Raw genomic sequence first — 13414 nt, 5'->3', positions numbered from 1 at the left:
GTGACCCTCTTGGGGAGGCCTCTGAATCAGGAGCTGGAGACACTCAGCTGCTGATCAGAAACTTGTGGCATCATTGGGGGACCCATAAGGAGCCCTTTTTACTTTAGGGTGAATGACTCATGGGAGGTGACACCCTCAAGATCAGGAGCCCAGCTGAGCTGTCTGTTGAGTGGCAGGCAAGGCCCAGGGACCAGCCCATCCTGGGCTCGCCTTAATGCTTGGCTTATGAACCAGATCCTTGGCTGGGCATGTGAAATGCTGCTTCAGGTGAAAAAGGACCACAGGGACAGGACCGAAGCCTGCCTGGGCTATGGGCTTCCAGCTTCATCTGGCTCACCCAGTGCCGTGTGTGAATAGCATGGACAGATAGAAAGAACACAGACTTGCAGTTCTTGTTCGATGCTTTATTTAGTCCAGTGGAGTTTTGCTTTACTTTACTAGAGCCAGAAATCAATTTTTGATTACAAGATAGTGCTCTTGAGTCTCCCTAGGAATCTGGGAGCTCAGGGATTGGGCTTGTCCTTGACCTGCTCACAGAGGACACACATAATCTGAGGACTCTCCCTGCTCCTCCTCCGCCTCAGAGGCCTTGTTTGGGGCCATGACGGAAAGGGCCACTGTCAGGATGGAGTAACAGGTGTTGTACAAAGCCATCACTGATTCATAACCTGGGTACTCTGGGGGGCTCTCAGGCAGTTCCCCTGGGCTGTCCCTTCCAGCAGTAGCTGGGTGTACAGACATGGCATTGCTGGATGTACCCTCTCCACTGGGGCCGCCCTGCTCACTGGGGAGATGGTTTCCCCTGGCCCACCCGGCTACACTGCCGGTAGACCAAAGGCAAGAGGGCACAAATGAGTGCCGGCTGGGGTTCTGTGAGCAGTTGGGGTTCTCTTCTGGACTTTCTTGCCCGCCTCCTGGGAACGCTGGTTGTGGTGGAGTTGAGGAGAGTGTCTGGTTGCCACCGCTCGCTTCTTTCTCTTTGGGGTCCCTATTGAACTGATGGTGGGCTGAGCAGTTTTTCTGGAGTCATCTTTCCTCTGGATGTTCTGCAGGAGGACAAGCTTGTCTCTCTGAAAATTGGAGTGCAATAGATCTGAAAGGAAATGAATCATTTTCACCATGGTTGGGGAGAGGAGCCCTTCCTCCCCACTCTCCTCCCCACCACTGTCCTGGCCTTGCCTAAGTATGGAGATAAGGTCTCTTCATTTCTGGCATGTTATGAGGCCCTAGCATGTCGCTCCTTGCTTGAGGTGTTACTGGACCTCCGTGACATTAAGTGGCCCCTCAGGGTCTGGAGTCACCCCTGCAGGTCCTGTCTAAGGAGGTTCATGGAACACGACAGGCCCTGCTTTCTCCTCTTTCATTAGCCACCCTTTCACAAGAAAAATGTTCTCCTGGAAAATGAAACCCATCCAGCACTTGGCTAGCCTAGCCTAATCTCCCTGGAATGGCTTTCTACATTACCATCATCCTCTTCCTCCCTGCAGAGCAACCCGGAGGGCGGATTTTACTGAACCCATAGAGGTTCAGTTCATGGATGAAACTCTTCACACTGTTTGTCTCGAAGATCCTGTCTGTGCCTCTGTGCTGGAGGACCTCCATCTGGAAGAGATCTGCCTTGATGACCACCGTGTCTCCCTCGTTGTTCCAGTGCACAGAGGTGAAGGCCACATCCTCCATGATCCACTCGAGCTTCCTGGGAAAGCCCTAGGACAGCATTGTTCTCTTCCTCATTGGCCATTTCTGGGTTCTGGCCCTGTGGGGGCAGATTGTCATGGAGGCCTGGATCGGGGCTCTCAGGTTGGTCATGCTGCTTCTCCAGAGCCTCCTTTGAATCCACGTTTGGATCTGGGGAGGAATCACAGGGATCACCTGCTGTGGGCTCCTCATCAGTTGATGGGGCCAGCAGGGCTGCCCGTGCCTCGTGGGAACTCTCACTAACCATGGAGCTAGTCTAGCTCAGGAGCATTCTCCACCCAAGCAGTGAATGCTCAGGGCAGAAGGGCCTCAGACCACGGTCGGGGTGCCCCATAAATAATCTCTGGAGATTCTAGAATCTGTGTCTTGGGCCAGGCAGCCAATTAAGTGGTCAGCTCCCTTAATTGTTTCATGATGTCACAGAGGTGATGTGGAGAGGCAGCCCTGGCCCAGTGTGGGGGAGTGGGGGATGGGGACAGAGATGTGATCCCCAGCTTGTATCTTGTCTGAAAGTACAGAAAAGTACATTTCAGGTTGCCTGCAAAGGCTCCCATCTGTGGCCAGGCCCCTTGTTTCAGGGAACCAGGCCCTGGATGGGTTGACAAACGTGCCCCTGGCTCCACTCCCTCCCTACCAATGGGCAGGCTTCTGCTGAAGGGCCAGGTCCTGGCGAGTCCTGGCTTGGCTACCACCGAGAGAGACCCCAGGGGTCCGATGGGCCCCTGGCAAGTGCCCCTCCCAGAAAATGGGGTCTGTAACGGGCTGTTTTGGCCTAGCCTGAGTTGGTGGTCCCACATTTCCACCCCCGGCCCCAGCCTTGCCCCTCTTCTGGCTTGGTCTCTTCTGGCTGGTGCTGCCGGTTGCTAGGTCCCGCTGAGATGGCCCAAAAGTCAGAGTCCTGTTGTCCTGCTCCCCTGCCCCCCAGGTCGAGCTCTCCCCAGAGTAGGGCTGTGCTCGAGCACAGTGGGAGCAACCTCACATTCCACTTGACTGCTCCCCAAACACCTGAGACACAGACTACTCATGACACAGTGTGGGAGCGCACAGCCAGGCACTCTGCTGAGCTTGCAGCCTCACCGAGCTCTGCCCACACCAAACGCCATCCTGCTGGAGATCACAGGCTGCTGTCTTCAGTTTCCATTTCTTCCTGTAAAGACCACTCTCGTGGCCCTAGAGTGCTCACTTGGGAACACCTGTGTGTGTGTGCTTTTCTCGTCCCCCTCTCAGAGCCTTGGATTCAGCCTCCCTGAGGCTACCTCAAAATTCCTGTTTCCTTTTGTCAATGGGTTGGATGGGCTTCTGCTACCCCTGTTCCTGGCCTGCCATGTCCAACTTAGGTCTCCGTGGGTACCTGCCCTTTGAAGGACTTGATTGGGGGCTCAAGGTACAGCTTGTTCTGTTGAAAACAAGCATTTCACTGGTCTTCTGTGAGGCCAGCTCTGGTCTTCTTTGCCCCTGTCCCTGTCCCCACCACCACTGTGGACCAGTTCTCCCTTACCCAGATGGCAGGTACATAGAATTATTTAGTTGGCTCACAGGTTAGGTGCTTTTCAGGGGGCCTCCTTTACACACACTCACTCCCAGGGACATGTCTAACTTGTTGAGCTAGATGTGACCAAAGGAAGTCCCCGTCTCCCTGTATTTGAAAATGGATGAGAGTCGGGGTGTGGGACTGGACGAAACCCCAGGGAAAGTCACCTGTCTTCACCACACATGGGCAATAGGGCAGTGGGTTTGGAGATGCATGTTCTCTGACCTTGGGGGCCACTGTTCTTCAACATCACCATATAGGGGACAGACTGGCACCTTGGAAAGGCCCATGTGTGAGGACCCTAGAGCACTGTACCCCTAGGGAGACTGTCCCTCTAATTTTGCCACTCAGTAGGGTCTTTGCCCTGTGTGAGGGGCACAGCCTACTGTCTGAAAGGGGAGAGCTAAGAGGGTGTGGAAGAGGCTCTCCCAGGGGCCTTTCGGTCTGAGGTCTGGCGGCTAGAATGGAGCTCATAGGCCTTGACCTGTGCTTGTTCCCTTGCCTTTGTGCTCCTAAACAGGCTGACAGAGCATTCCTTCAGGTCAGTTCATCTGACTGGGACATGAACCTGGAGGCTATGATCATTGGTGGGGGCCCCTGGTGGCTCCTCCGAAGGGGACCAAAGACTATGGTACCTGTGGCAGCCTGGCTAGGTGGCCTTTCCTGCTCCCATCCTCACCCCATTCGGGGTCCCTCCTTGCCCCCGGGTCCTGAGGGAGCTGCCTTTTCTGGTCCCCCTCCTCCAGGCACCACCCGGGCCCTGGCACTGGGTTTGTGTGGCATCAAGGAGTCTTTGTCAGCTCTGGCTCAGGACACTTGCACTGTGCACACACAAGCTCTCATGACGTTCAATACCTGCCTTTCTCAGCCTCGCTCTCCTGCCCCTGCACTTGGCGTCCCCTCCCCAGTGTTCCCAGCCCAGAGGCCCTCCAGCTGCCCCCTACGCTCAATGCAGCTGGGGAGACCTGGAGCCTCGGGGGTCTGCCCATGTTACCTTCCCTCCCATATTGAAGGAGGCTCCTGTAGGGGCCTTATCCCATTGGGCACTGGGACCATACAGTCAGGCCCTCCTCCCTCCTGCTCAGTGTGGAGCTAGTCAGCCTGGCAGGTTCAGTTGGGCAGGAGGCCCCATGGCAGCATCAGGGACAGGGCACCACCCTCACGTGGGAGGCACTGGGACTGGACAGAGACGCAGGCCCCCAGCAGAGTCAGTTCTCAGCAAAGCACAGAGCAGCCCCACAGTGCTTCTGACTCTCCTTGTCCCCTTCCTTCCCTGGGCCAGCTTTTGTCACCTCAGAGGCACCATATAGCACTGAGAAGAGGAAGGCAAGAGAAGTCAGAAGGTCGTGCCATGGACTGGGGTGGGCAGGAAGGGCGGGGGCTCCAGAGGAATTGAGACCAGGGCTCAGAGCCCACCCCGGCCCTCACTAGCACGTGGTCCTGCAAAGATGCCCAAGGCCCGTGGCCTCAGTTCTTCATCTGGGAGGCGAGTGGGTGTGAAGAGCCCCGTGTGTTGGGCTGCAGGATAGGACAGAGCTCGCAGGGCCTGGCAGCTATTTGCACTGTGACGGCAGGGCAGGAATCTCTCACATTGTTGCCCCCAGACACTCTTTCACTCTCCACTGAGGGATGGGGTTGGCTGCTTTGTGATCCAGACATGTCAGAGAATATGACCCTCAATAGGATGTGGAAAAGCTAATCAACCAAACAGGATATTTCATAAATAAAACTAAGAAACTTATCTACTTAGACCATGGTGGACCATAGTGTTTGTTGCTCAGTTGTGTCCAACTCTTTGCAACTCCATGGACTGTAGCCTGCCAGTCTCCTCTGTCCATGGAATTCTCCAGGCAGGAATACTGGAGTGGGTTGCCATGCCCTTCTCCAGGCGAACTTCCTGACCCAGGAATCGAACCCAGGACTCCCACAATGTAAGCAGAGTCTTCATCATTTGAGCTACCCAATAAGCCCCATTTCCAGTTAGAGGGCCTGTTAAATTTGGGAGTGGAGGACTGTTCCAGCAGGACCCAAGCTGCTGTAGGAAATAGAATTAAGAACCACTCTTTGCCTCTGCCTCAGCTGGTCTTCCATCCAAACCATTATTTTCCTTCATGGCAACCCCAGCAAAGGTCAAGTCCTTGATTATGATGGCCAGTTACAATCAAGATAATTTAAAGCTAATTAACACCTTGGGTTCCAGATCCCATGGACCAGGAAAAAGAGGGTACTTCCATGGATTTCTTGGGCACCACTTCAAGGGACTGAGAAGGAGTTCTGCAGGATTCCTAGCAGATATGGGGTATTAAAACACCTCCTTTGCCCCTGTGATCAACAGCAATGCAACAAGAGCCAGGACCCCTTCTTTCCTGTCCAAGAAAGAGATCTCTCTGGGCTTTGCTGCTGCTGCTGCTAAGTCACTTCAGTCGTGTCCGACTCTGTGCGACCCCATAGATGGCAGCCTGGTTGGATACCTCACAGCAATGATCCATTTCAGAATTTCCTGTCACCCCAAAGACACACTGTCTGCAAGTCTGAGGGCTACCACCACCCAGCCTCATCACAATCACATTCCACAGAAGGAACCCAACTTCTCAAAGACCCAAACTGCCCTGGCTCAGGCACTGACACTCCAGTGCTCCTCCTGAAGCCCCACAGCCCTGCCCTGTGTTGCCTTGTTCAGTGTGACTAGGGGACGTCACTCTACTTTCCTTGTGTGACTGTGTCTCCTAGACCATCGCTCAAGGTGTGGGGTGTCCTGCTTCTCCTAGTGTCCCCATTGCTAACACAGGGCCTTCCACAGAGCAGAGGCTCCGTGAAGGTCTTCAGAATACATGAGCCAGTGAGCAGGGGGCTTAATTAATTATCTGCTACTTCCTTAAATAACCCAAGCAAACCCAAAAAAACAGAGACAATTTAGTTTTTGAAAATGACTCACAAGAAGGACAGAAGCACGGATTCACTATGATTACTTTTATCATCTAATTCTTACCTGTCAATATTACTGCTAAGTAAGCTCATGTTTCCAAAACAGTTCTAATTCCAATTCCATTGCATCCTGTTCAGGACCACAAAACACAATGGAAGAGTTTCCAATCTCTTTTACAAAACAGCAAAACTCTAGTTCTTGAACTGGTTAAGTACAAAGACACTGTGATCAACATCATTCACAAAGCTAAGACACTGAAGTTTATTTAGCCTTCTGTGAAAACAATGAAAGCTTTAAAATTTTCTAAGGAATACAGAGATGAATCTCCATGTCATCATAGAGAAGAGGAACCCAAAATTGCTATACACTGGTTTCCCCAATTGGCCTGGGTCCTCATTTCTGAGAAGGCTGACCGCTCCTTCTTCAATCACAGGGGAAAAGATTAGACTAGCTGCTGCTCTGGTTCAGGCTGCCAAGTCCTCCTCCCTCGCAGCCTCTACAGACAATGGTGGGAAGGGCCTCAAAACCCTGTTTGACTCTGAGCAGAAACGCCACTTGCTGGTCTCTGCATAGTCCTGGGGACCCCACAGGAACTTGTAGTGGGCAGGCTGGCTGTCAGGCACCTGCCGGTACTCCAGGTACCCCTCCTGCACCCACACTTGGGTCAGCAGCTCCCTGGGCTCCCCAAAGACACAGTGCTCACTCCCAACACACAGCCCTATCTTGCTGAGTGCTCCCCAGAACACTTCCTCAGGGGCCCAGTCTCCATTCCACATGATCAGGATGAGGAGGCCAGCCTTGGGCAGGCCCTGCCCACCACTCTGCATTGCATCGCAGGTGAGGCCCAGGGTGGGGACCATGATGTAGATGCGCTCCCTAGGGTCTACCTCCCTCACCTCCACACCAAAGACCAGCTGCAGGCTCTCCGAAGCTTGGCTGAAGACCTCCAAGAAGTGCTCCTGGTTATCCCTGAAGACCTTCTTCAGCATTTCCGCCTGGGAGGTCAGCTCCTTGGCTTAATACTTGAGGAACAGGAGCTTCACCAGGTTCCTGCCACCATCTCATTAAGAGCTTCCTGGGGCAAGGCTTCCACAAGGGCAGAGAAGGAGACTGAGGGGACAAGGCTGAGGGGGATGCAGCCTCTCCTGCCTCAACCCCCAAAAGCTGCACCCCTACTGGGCCCTGGGCCTCACCTGGGTCCTGAAGGTCTTCCTCGGGCTTGCTCAGCACAGTCATCTCAACCATGAGCACGATGCCTGGGATCAAACCACAGAAGTGAGGCAGGGGAACAGATGGGGACAACTGGCCTGGCTGAGGGAGACAGGGACTGTGAATGGCCTTGACTGAGAACTGCACCCTGTGCGGTCTGACACAGGCCGCTTGAGGGGTGCTCTCATACCTCATAGGAGTGTGCCTCCAGGGCAGTCAGTCCCCTGGCTACCTGAAGGAGGGAGTGAGGTGGCTCTCCAGGGTGCAGTAAGCACAGCTTGAGATTTCCGGGGCTGACTTAATGGGGGGATTAGGCCCTCGTGGGGTCCCCTCTGTTCTGGGATGGGGAGCCCCTGGTGCACACTCAGGCCACCCTCCTCACCTTGACTCCTGGCACTGCCTGGACCTCCTCTGCTCTCTGACCTTAGGCCATGGACCTCAGACCTCTGCCTTCACCTCCTGGTTCCTGGAGCTCCTGTGAGAGAAATGGAGGGGGCACCTTGGGGGTATCTCATGCATTTCTCAGCCGAGGCTGCTCACACCCCCTCTCACCCTGAGGTGGGTGGTCTCCATCTGTACCCCTGCCTCACTTCCGTGTCTTGTTCAACCACAGGAATCATGCTCGTGGTCAAGATGAGTGAGCTGAGCAAGCCCAAGAAAGACCTTCAGGACCCAGGCAAGGCTCAGGGCTGGGTGGAGGCACAGCTCTTGGGGGCTGAGCGGGGGGAGGCCCCATCTGACTTGGCCTCCTACACCCCAGCATCCTCCTCCTCCCCTGGAGAGGCCTTGCCCCAGGAAGCTCTGAATGAGATGATGGCTAACCTGATGAAGTTCCTGCTCCTCAAGTATTGAGCCAAGAAGCTGACCTCCCAGGCAGAAATGTTGAATAAAGTCATCAAGGATAACCAGGGGCACTTCCTGGTGGTCTTCAGCCAAGTCTCAGAGTGCCTGCAGCTGGTCTTTGGTGTGGAAGTGAGAGAAGTAGACACCAGGGAGTACATCTATTTCATGGTCTCCACCCTGGGCCTCACCTGTGATGAGATGCTGAGCAGTGGGCAGGGCCTGCCCAAGGCCGGCCTCCTGGTGCTGGTCCTCAGCCTGAACATGCAGAATGGAGACTGGGCCCCTGAGGAAGCATTCTGGGGAGCACTCAGCAGGATAGGGCTGTGTGTTGGGAGTGAGCACTGCGTCTTTGGGGAGTCCAGGGAGCTGCTGACCGAAGTGTGGGTGCAGGAGGGGATCCTGGAGTATCAGAAGGTGCCTGACAGCCACTCTGCCCACAATGAGTTCCTGTGGGGTTCCCGGGCCTATGCGGAGACCAACAAGTGGCAAGCCATGGTGTTTCTTCTCAGGGTCAACCAAAGGGCTTTTAGGTCCTTCCCACTCCCTTCTGCAGAGGCTGCGAGGGAGGACGACTCGGCAGCCTGAGCCAGAGCAGCAGCCAGTCTGATCCTTCTCTCTGTTATTGAAGAGGGATCAGTCAGCTTCTCAGAAATGAGGACCTGGGCCAGTTGGGGGAACTGGTGTGTAGCAATTTTGGGTTCCTGTTGTCTACAGTGACATGGAGATTCATCTCTGTTTTCTTTAGAAATTTTTCAGACTTTGATTTCATAGAAGGGTAAATACAGTTCAGTGTCTTAGCTTTGTGAATGATGTTGATCCCAGTGTGTTTATGGTTACCCAGTTCACGAACAAGAGTTTTGCTGATTTTTAAAATTGGGATTTAAGATCGGGAACACTTTCATTGTGTTTTGCAGTCCTGAACAGGATACAATGGAATAGGAATTAGAATTGTTTTGAAAATGCGAACTTATTTAGAAATAGCATTGAATGGAGAATTATATAATAAAAGTAATAGTAGTGAATTCATGCTTCTGTCCTTCTTGTCTGTCATTCACAGTAACTAAATTATCTCTGTTTAGTGAATTTTACTGGGTTATTAAAGAAAGTATCAGACAATCTGAGCCCCCTGCTCACTAGCTCATTTATTCCGAAGACCTTTATGGAGCCTCTGCTCCATGAAAGGCTGTGTTAGCAGTGGGGACACTAGGAGAAACAGGACACCCCCACACTTAGAGCGATAATCTAGAAGCCACAGTCATGGGAGGTTTGTGTTGGGGGTGAGGGGAATCTCTGAAATGGATCATTGTTGTGAGGTGTCCTTTTGCTTCTTGGATAAACCCCAGGGAGATCTCTTTCTAGGGCAGGAAGGAAGGGGTCCTGGCTATTGTCCCATAGCTGTTGACCACAGGGATGAAATAGGTGTCTTCTACCCACCATCTGCTAGGAATCCTAGAGAAATGTGAATCTTGCTCTTTTATGTATGGCCCAGTATTCCCTGTGCTGGCCCTCCTCTCTCTGCCCTGGGAAACTGATTACCAACTACATTGAAATAACAGTTTATTTGGTCATCTGGACTTTATTATTTTCACTTGTGAGCATGGTCTAGATTTCATTTGGATGAAATGAGTGAAGAGAAGCTGCAAAAGTGGACAGGACCTGCTGTGTGACTAGAATCCTGGGATCTTTGAGTGAGCTGTGCCCAGCTGGGAAAGACACTGCTCCCCATCCTCAAACCCTCACAAACACCCAAACTGAATAATATATCCCCGGGGAGGAAAACACACAGAACAGCAATTTTGAGTGGTTTTCTATTCTATTTCCTATTGAGCTGCCAATTCTCTGAGGTGTCTTAAAAAGAAAACAATTTTCAGAGGAGAGAGGGACAGAGTCTGAGATCCAAATAACACTAGAAATAAGTAGTAGCCAGGAAAGATGCAACATCTGCCAGCGTCCCCGGGTTCAGGCAGGTTCAGAAGTGTGGAGGCAGCAGAGACACAGGTTAAGGCTGTGCCTGGCATCAAAAGGCAGGAGCGACTTCTGGGCCTAAGGAGGTGGTAAGGTCACTGCAGTGGGGGGTGCGAATGGGTGCAGGGGGCTGAGGGGCAGCTCTCTGTGCTGAGTGCCAGAGAACAACGGGAACAGGAGATGTGATTCTGGCCACGTATATGGCAGCTGCCAAATAGTCAGTGGACACTTGGAAAAGGTGGAGAATTTCAAGACCCATGTGACCTGCTCAGACTCTCCTCCCCAAAACAAGGGAGAATTTTAACCACTGCTCTTTGTTGAGCATCTGCTAGGCAATATGGAATTGAAGAGATGTCAGGTGTTCAGCCACCTCTTGTCTTCCTCTCTCCCTGCACACATGGGGACACGACCCTGCCAGGCCTCTTCACTTAGGAAGGGTCATGTGATGACCCGGGGCCAGTGAATTTTGAGCAGAAGCATTTTTGTCATGACCATTTGTTTTGAAGGGACACAGGCGCCTGGGGGTTGATCCTCAAGTCAGGACAACACACAGACACACACCGCTCCGAGTGTGGTTCCTCCCAGAGACTAAAGTCCTGCACTTCTGACCCCTGACAGAGGCTGCCCCACAGGGAGCTGGCTGCAGGAATTTCTCTCACCCCTCACACAGACACACACCCCTGCTGCCCCCCCTGAACCACACTGTCAGCCCCCTCGGGGCTGTGCTCAGTCTCCATCAGGAGGACAGCAGCTAGCTGCCAAAGTTCCCTGTTGGGGTTAGGGGCATCCTCCTCGTGGGGCCCAGCCCGGAGGCCACCCACCCCTGCTGCCCACAGTGCCCCCTCTCCCCCGGAACCTGGCCTTGGGATTTGTCCTGCCTGCCCACCTGAGAGCGGCTTAGGCCCTGGTCCTGATGACCTCATGTGTGTATCTTTATCTGGAAGTCCCAGGGTGGCATCCCCTTCCACAGTGCTTCAGGTGGAGCCGTCAGGACTTGATGCAGCCTGTGGGCGAGTGTCCTGGTGGTGGGTCAGTAGTATTCATTGCCATGGAAGTGCGGGGCACATCTCTAAGATCCTGAGGTATATCAGACCATTCCCTGTGGAATCCCACGTGTTGGAGTAAACTCAGGGTCTTGTGAATGTGACTGTGAGGTCCTGGCTTTTGAGCCTGAGTGTAAAATGCATAGGGGTGCCTGGTCAGCCACCTGCGCAGCCAGCTAGGACTTTGGTGTCCCCATTCCGGCTGTTTGAGCAGAGGATAGGCTCTAGCAGTTGGCAGGGTTGGTCCCCAGGACACTCTCCCAGGCACCAGAGGCCCCAGACTCCAATGAGGATTCAGAAAGGAGCCAGGCAGGAGACTGTGGGGTCCCGGGGGTACAGACTACAAAGAGGGTTGGCCGCCCCACAGAGGTGGAAGCAGTAAGCCCCTGTAGATCCCATCAGACCTGCCCTGGGCTGGCCGGGAGATGGAGAGGGACCCAGATGCTGCTGCAGGTGAGCTGCCGCCCCGGCCTCCATGAGGACATCTGCTCTGGGGCCAAGGCCCGGACCACAGCTCCAGGGGGCAGTCCAGGATGGATACATGACAGCTCTCAAAGCAGGTACTCGTCATGCCCCTCACTGGATATGACTGCTAGGTGTGGTTGGGTTCTTGCTCTGGGTACATAAGAACCTCAGGCCTTTGGCTGCTAGGAGGTGCAAACTGCCCCACGTCCCCACTGACTTATCTGGGGGTCATTTCCAGGATCCAGCATCTTCTGCAGCAGCCTCTGTGTGGACACACACCACCCTGTTCCCAAGCTGATCTTGCCCAGGGCATCACAGATTGGGCAGGTGCTATCCCTGGGTTAAGGATTCTCAGTGAATGTTTTGCTCCTCTGAGAAGTCCCTGTGTTTCCTCATGGCTTCCCTGGAGGCTCAGTGTTAAATAATCTGCCTGCAATGTGGGAGATGCAAGTTCGATCCCTGAGTGGGGAGATACTCTGGAGGAAGAAATGGCAGCTCACTCCAGTATTCTTGCCTGGGAATTCCCATGGACAGAGGAGCCCCAGGGGGTTACATTCCTGGTGTCGAAAAGAGTTGGACATGACTGAGTGACTTAACACTCACACGTATGCACACCTAAAGTTTTGCTCTGGACCCTTGATATCCTTGTATCCAACAATCTGAGTCCTGCCTGGATCTTGACAGACTTCTGTGGCAAATAATACTGGCAGATGTCTTAAAGCGGTTTTTGAGCAAATACAGGGTTCCAGGTCTATACCTGGCCTCAGTTGGGGGCTCTTGCTGTAGACCACAGCCCCAGGGGGGCTCTCCCAGGAAAACAGGTATTCTTTGTGTCTATTCATGAAATGAACTGACTGATGGGTGACAGTACTAGCCCAGGGGAAGTCCAGCAAGCATGACAATAGCAGCCACGACATATCAAGAGCAACCAGGGCATTCCGGGGGAGGGGCATTTCCCGGGGGCACCATCCTCTCCAGTAGACACTGCATAAGCACAAACCACCCAGGCACCCAGGTCATTCTCACCAAGGTGGGGCCAAGCACAAGGAGCTCCCTGCCCATCAGAGAGAAGCTCTCGCATTCTCTAAGTGCCCTGAGCCTGCCCCTTTAGGTGCTGGTGAGACTTGTCTCAGCCACGGTTCTTCTCCGGAGAAGCCCCCATTCCCCACCCACAGTTGATGTCTGATCTGACCTCTAGCCTCCTTGGCAAAGGACTGACCTCCTGTCTGGCTCTCACCTACCCTCCTCTGTGGCAAATATCACTGGCTGCTGCTTTAGGGACCTTTGTGAGCAAGGAAGGAATCCCAGGCCTTTGCTTGTCCTGGTTCCCTGAGCTAGGCCTGGGAACAGGGATAGGGCTGGGATGGTGGTGGGATGCAGGATGTGAAGCCAAGGGATACTCACAGGATTACATCTGGGTGGAAAGCCACATGTGCTCAAGCATCCAGAAGGAGGGGCATCCCAAAGACCCACATTCTCAAGGGCTCACCCTGCTTTGGATGAGAGTCCACCAGCCCTGCAATCACTGTCCTTTAAAGGACAGGCTTCCCCTTGCCTGACATTCAGTCTGCCCAGAGCAGTAAGCCTGCAGGAGAACATGGAACTCCGCAGCAGCTGGGAGAGAAGGGAGGAGAGTGGGCATGGAATGAGAGAGCAGGACTGTAGCCTGAACATAAGAGCAGCCTTCAGTGGGCTGTGCCTCCAACCCTCCATGTCCAGGAGCCTTCTCCATCC

General features: G+C 53.7%; 3 pseudogenes; 1 reads left to right on the top strand and 2 right to left on the bottom strand.

The window, feature by feature from the left end:
- Positions 1-503: 503 nt before the first annotated feature.
- LOC129640266 (heat shock transcription factor, X-linked member 3-like) lies at positions 504-1945 on the bottom strand (annotated as a pseudogene).
- Positions 1946-6619: 4674 nt separating this feature from the next.
- On the bottom strand, positions 6620-7391 carry LOC129639957 (melanoma-associated antigen 10-like; annotated as a pseudogene).
- Positions 7392-7997: 606 nt separating this feature from the next.
- Positions 7998-8792, top strand: LOC129638910 (melanoma-associated antigen 10-like; annotated as a pseudogene).
- Positions 8793-13414: the final 4622 nt, after the last annotated feature.

Source organism: Bubalus kerabau, chromosome X (assembly GCF_029407905.1).
Source record: "Bubalus kerabau isolate K-KA32 ecotype Philippines breed swamp buffalo chromosome X, PCC_UOA_SB_1v2, whole genome shotgun sequence".
Classification (NCBI taxonomy): Eukaryota; Metazoa; Chordata; class Mammalia; order Artiodactyla; family Bovidae; genus Bubalus; species Bubalus kerabau.
Note: the sequence above shows the minus strand (reverse complement) of the source record. Positions and strands in the feature narration are given on the sequence as shown.